Source organism: Opisthorchis viverrini (genome assembly GCF_000715545.1).
Source record: "Opisthorchis viverrini unplaced genomic scaffold opera_v5_32, whole genome shotgun sequence".
In the NCBI taxonomy this organism is placed as follows: Eukaryota; Metazoa; Platyhelminthes; class Trematoda; order Opisthorchiida; family Opisthorchiidae; genus Opisthorchis; species Opisthorchis viverrini.
The window spans coordinates 552,663-558,832 of record NW_008751687.1 but is presented as its reverse complement, the minus strand read 5'-3'; positions in this window follow the sequence as shown (position 1 = coordinate 558,832).

The following is a 6,170-nucleotide window of genomic DNA, read 5'->3' as shown; positions in this document are numbered from 1 at the left end:
TATTAGCATCAGTGGTAACCAGAGTTGCAGCTGGTAAATGAGACTATCCGCCGCCCTAATCTGCTTGGATAATGTTACTAGCCACTCGTCCAGACCAGTCAAGGTTTGTTTGAAATACCCCAAGTTGAGCCCTTGACTCAAACGTCCGATCCACGGGGCAGAGTAAGAGTGTAGGATTTTGTTCCAGCGCGCTGATCGAAGAATGGGACTCCACGGCCCGACTCACTTGGTTGTGGGAGGCTTGTCTAGCTCGAGGACACAAGTACGACGCATCTGTCTGACTGGTGATGCTGGTGCGAACAGAAAGTGCCCTCTGAAGACCCACAGACTCTGATTTCAAACGTATTTCGATCGAAACGAATAATGCGCTGATCGTCAGGACTAACCGTCGGCTAATCTGAAGTTAGTTATTTTTTTTATCATCACCATCATCACTGTCAGCTGTGAAGACCACGTACTTGTTGTAAAGTGGTTGTAACTGCCACAGTTCCGTTCACCGATGATTCGAGGTGGGGTAGGTAGCTGCGCATTGGAGGCGGGGGCTGATAAATCAGTGCGTAAATACAGCACTGTAGGTGGACTGTTAAGTGGGGTGTTGGGAAGGGGGCAATGCAGTGAAGACAATAGCTTGGATGCATGAGGGCCATTGAGGGTACGACTGGTCCATGTCCGACAAACATTGATGTGACCCATCTCGGGGTCCCCATCAAGGCAGACGGCATTGACCAGCACAGCTGAGTTTGCTGGTAATGGCTTTTATACGTCGCTGCCAAGTCATTGTTTAACTGCCTTTGACTCGTTTCCACCATTCACATGGTTGTGCGAAAAGAGCCCTTCGAGGAAGTCGGTCGACTGGCATACGCGGGACGTAGCCAAGCCACCGCAATCTATGCAGTGTGATCAGTTCATCTATTGAGAGTGAGTTATTTCTTCCGAATACCATCTGACGTGTTTCAGCATTGCTGATCCAGTGTTCCCACCAGATTCGGGCAATGCTCCAAATACATCGACGGTCAAACACTGAAAGACTTTTGACGTCCTCGGCTCGCAGCGGCCAGGTTTCTGATCCATATAGTAATAAGGAGCGCATCGCAGCATCGCAAACTCGACCCTTGACAGAGAAGCTGGTGTCACACGTGGGCCACAGCGGACGTAGGTTCACAAAAGCCGCTCTGGCCTTCCCAATCCGGATGGAAATATCGTCTTTCGCGAGACCACCGGGACTAATGCAGCTCCCCAGGGAGACAAATTTGTCTACTACCTCAATCGGTTCATCCGCAAGCATGAGTCTAGGGCTTCAGCCTACCCAGTCTTGCAGTAGCACTTTTCACTTTGCAGGTGTGAAGCGCATGCCGAACCGCGAGGCAGAATTATTTAGATTATTTAATATTGTTTGCATTACCACGGGGTCAGGTCCCAGAAGAGCTATGTCGTCTGCGTACTCGACATCTGTGAGCGGAGGCCCAGGGAGCACTTCGACCCCACAGGCATTAGAGGCTGGTAGTGAGTCTTCCATGATCGTATCAATGACGCAGTTGAAGAGGAAAGGTGAAAAAGGACAGCCCTGTCGGACACCACTGGATGCGGTGAACTCAGGAGAGTTTCCCGTAGACCTTCAAACAGCTGCGGGAGTTGACGTGCAGTGCCTTAAGGAGCGTCAAGAATTTATGGGGGACAACTTTGCTCCACAGACGCTGCCATAGTGCCTGACGGTGCACATTCAAAGAAAATTTTCAGATCAAGAAATACAACCACTGTTGGCTGCTGGAAGCGGTGTCGCTGTTGCAGAATCTGTCGGAGGGTAAGGATATGGCTGACGCAACCTCTTGTAGGACGGAATCCAGCTTGGTTTTCACGGATCTGTCTCTCCCTGTGTTCAGTCAACCTTCGAAGGATAAGTCCAGAGAGCGCCTTCGATGCCACGGCTAAAAGGCTGTTGCCACGGTGGTTTTCACACAGAGTCCGCGTACCCCTTTTGAAGACAGGGATGACTGCCGACATGCCCTCTTCTGCATGCACCTTCCCTTCGTCCCATATAATACCAATAACCTTTGCCAGATGGGTAGGGATTGATTTTCCGGCTACTTTGAAGAAGACTGGATACAGACCGTCCGGTCCTAGTGCCTTCTCGCGTTTCAGTAAGGATATTTCTTCTTCCGACGGGGAATCAACGTTCACATTCCATTCGCCCGTATGCATTATCTTCACAGGCTGTGTTGCAGGGGGCAAGCTGAACTGCTCTTCGAAGTGTTCGGTCCATTATTCCAGTCAGCGTTTTTGCGAGTTCGCTGTTCGTTGTTTTCCTATGACCCGTCGATCGTATCAGTTGATATAGGGCACGGCTGTTTCCCGTAGCAAAAGCCTTCTCTATCTCCCGAGCTTTCGATGTCCACCAGAACTCTTGGTCATTCCTTAGACTCTTCACTATTTAGCGTTTGAGGGACTTGTGTGCACCATCGTACTCGTTGACTGCTGGTATGGCTTTCCTGGCATCAATCATGGATAGCGATCTCGATGACATCCAGTGGTCTTGTGGTTGAATCAGATAAGTCGGACAGACAGCAGTGAAGGCCGCTAACATAGTTCACTTCACATTTTGCCACGCTTCATCCACATACTTACAGTCATCACAGTATTGGTTTACTGTGGAGAGTTGTTGGGCTAGCTCGGATCGATACTGTTGAGCTATGGTAGTTCTTTGAAAACAGTGGATTGGCATGCTTCTTGCTGACTTGAGAGGGCCTGAAGGGAAACGAAATCTCCGGCGTGCATGTACCATGACGTGGTCGGAATCAAGCGGTGTGCCCCACCAGGAACGGAAGTCTTGATTTGTGGCTCTCCACCGGTGGCTGATGGGCACGTGGTCCGAATAGGTTCACGGTAGATTAGCAGTTGGTGGCCGCCAGGTTACGCGGTGCGAACATTTATGTTGAAAGTTCGTACTTGCCAGAAACAGTTCATGATCAAATCACCACTGGAGGAGTCGATCTCCGTTGTCTGTGAGGCGAACATCGACTCCGAATCGACCGCCCAAACGTGAATCCAATGAATTCAGACGATCTACTTTAACATTCAGATCCCCTGCAAGGATCAAAATGTCGGCGCATTTTAATTGACGAGTGAGCCCGGATAGCTCTCGATATCCATCTCAGCATCAGAACTGCAGCCCGTTGGGGCATAAGCCGACACCACAAAAAGTCACCTCTTTTTATGCCGACAAGCGTTGAGCAAAGCACGTTCAGCTCAGGAGCTGAGTGCAACTCCCACGCCACAAATGTCACGAGCCATATATCCCACGCACTGAGGGAGAAATGTGAAAGAACTGAGTTCATCCTTGGCGCTCTGAGATTCATAACCACGCTCGGATTTTGTATGCATGTTTCGGTTGCCCACGCGAAAGAAGGGGGTTTGTTTGAGGTACCCCAACTTGAGCTTTCGACTCAAAATCCTGACCCACAAGGCAGCGGACAGTGAGGCTTTCTTTGGGGACCCTGCCCGGAGCCGATAACTTAACAGTCTAACCTACTCGGTTGCGGCTGGTTGGCCTAACCTGAGGGCGCAGGGAATAAGACATTACTGTCTCATTCCTGAGGCGGTTGCGCACAGCAGGTGCCTTTTGAGCAGCACCGGACTTTTTGGTTTCAAAAGTATTTCGATAGTATTAAATAGTCCGCCGGCGGTCACGGCCAACCTTTGGGCGCTCGGATTGTGCGGTTTCTTGGGGCCGACCTCTTCTAACCCGTCCTACCTCGGGGGAAGGCAGCATCGCTGCTTCCATAAATCAAAGACATGCTGGTAGCCTGGGGGAAACACCTTACTGCCTTCACACAAATGTCGCAGAGGACAGTACGACTTTACCCCAGACAGCCTCGTAGCGTGATTACTCGTAGTTCAGGTTCCCGCTGCTCCCATTTGGCTTCCCTGGCGTGGTTGCACCTTGTGGAACGAAGTTCCAGTCAGTGTAGACCGCGGGATCATTGTAGCACTCAAGCCGCCCGACCACAACTTCAAGGTAACAGCTTCAGGTCGGGAGTAAAAGCGTTCAGCTTGTTGTGTACGACGAGGGTCGGAGTGCAACGACAATCAGAATGACAATGGAAAAGACTGAGGGCCCGAAAGCTAGGCTTAATTCATCCAAAACTTTGACACTGAGAGCTGAAAACGGAAGAAAGTGATTTAGCAATAAATGATGAAACGTTTGAAAAACAGAGCAAATATATAACATTCACCCCCCGCAGAGATGAAAGTTCTCAAGAGTTTGATTTATAATTGAATAATGTCAGGCCTCTCTGTTGCGCAGGACATACGGCCGTGTCCGCTGTTGTTGTATAACCAATGGGTGTTCAGAAGAATTCGACATTTCACTTTCCGAAGCAGAGTCAGATAGTTCCGGTTTGATAAATGAATCAGCGTTGGACTCCGGTTGTTGCTGTTCGGATGCTGGAGCACATCCGAAATCTGCTGAAGGCGCCAGGTGGCGTAGGGAGACCGTTTCTTCCATGCCGTTAGGGCGTCTGACATATGCGTACTCAGGGTTACATTCCAGGAGCTCGACCTCTTCGACTAGGGGGTCGTACTTTGAAGATCGTGTGTTTCGCCGCATCAAAACTGGTCCTGGCGAAAGCAACCACTGTGGCAAGGACGTACCGACTGCGGATTTTCGATTGTGATGAAACATCCGCTCGTGTGGAGTAGCATTGGTGGCCGTGCACAACAAAGAACGAATCGAGTGGAGAGCGTCTTGTAAAACGGCTTCCCAGTGACTGATTTGAAGACCCTTTGATCGTAATGAAAGCGTAATAGCCTTCCACAAAGTTCCATTCAATCTTTCCACCTGGCCGTTCCCCCTTGGATTATATGGAGTGGTCCGACTGGTGGCTACACCTTTTTCATGAAGAAATCGTTTGATCTCATCCGAAATGAATGATGAGCCACGATCCGAATGCACGAAACTTGGCAGGCCAAATGTGGTAAACAGTGACACAAGTCATGATATCACCGCAGACGAACTGATATCTGGACATGCATAGGCGAACGGAAAACGGGAATATTCGTCTACGATCGTCAGTGGATATTTGTTTCGAGTCGTCGAAGGCAGTGGTCCCTTAAAGTCAATGCTTAAACGTTCAAACGTTTGTGTGGCTTTAATGAGGGTACCGCCAGATGACTTGAAGAAACGTGGTTTTAGTTCCGCACACACTTGACACTGCTTAATGACGAGTCGGATATCCTCTAGGGAGAATGGTAGATTCTTGGCACGAACGAAATGCATCATGCGTGTTGCTCCGGGATGACACAGAGTTGTGTGTAAGCGTTTTAGATCCAGGCGAGATGAAGTTTTCGCACAGACACTCCGAGAAAGCTTGTCAGCAGCTTTGCTTTCTATGCCTGTTCTGTAGGTAACGTCAAAAGAAAAAGGCGATAACTCCATCCGCCACCGTTGGATTTTGTCATTTTTTATTTTCCCTTTTTTGTTGTGTTGAATACATGAATAAAACGGATAGCTGATCAATTATAATTTTGAAATGGGTCCCGAGTAGGTAATGCCTCCATTTGCGCACTGCTTCGACAATTGCGCACGCTTCTTTCTCAATAGCGGAATGGTGTTTTTCGCTTGCAGAGTGTACGTGAGAAGAATTCGACCAGTCTGCCATCGTGATTGAGTGTAGCAGAAATCGCGACATCAGACGCATCAATTTCGAGCACCAAAGGTATTCTCGGATCGATAGTGACCAAGGCTGCATCCATCAACTCCTTTTTCAAACTTTCAAATGCTTTCATAACAGATTCAGGGTTGTATTGTGAGTGATTGGGTAGATCTTATCCGAGAAACGGCTTATCCATCGAGAATAGTACACGAAAAATCCTACCACTCGTTGTTGAGAGTTGATGTCGTTCGGAACGGGCAGTTCTTGCAATACCTTGAAGTGTTCAGGGTCTGGTTTGATGATACCTTCAGTAATTTCATAGCCGAGGAGTCTGAGCTTAGTGGTGGAAATCGTGCTTTTATCATGATTTAACTGAAGGCCGTACTTTTGTGCTACGGTGAGGAAAAGCTGGAGGTTTCGATCATGTCCTTCTTGATTCTTTCCACAAATGGTAACATTATCCACATACGCATATGTCCCGGTAAGTTGTTCGGCGCGTATTATGTCATCCATTACCCTTTG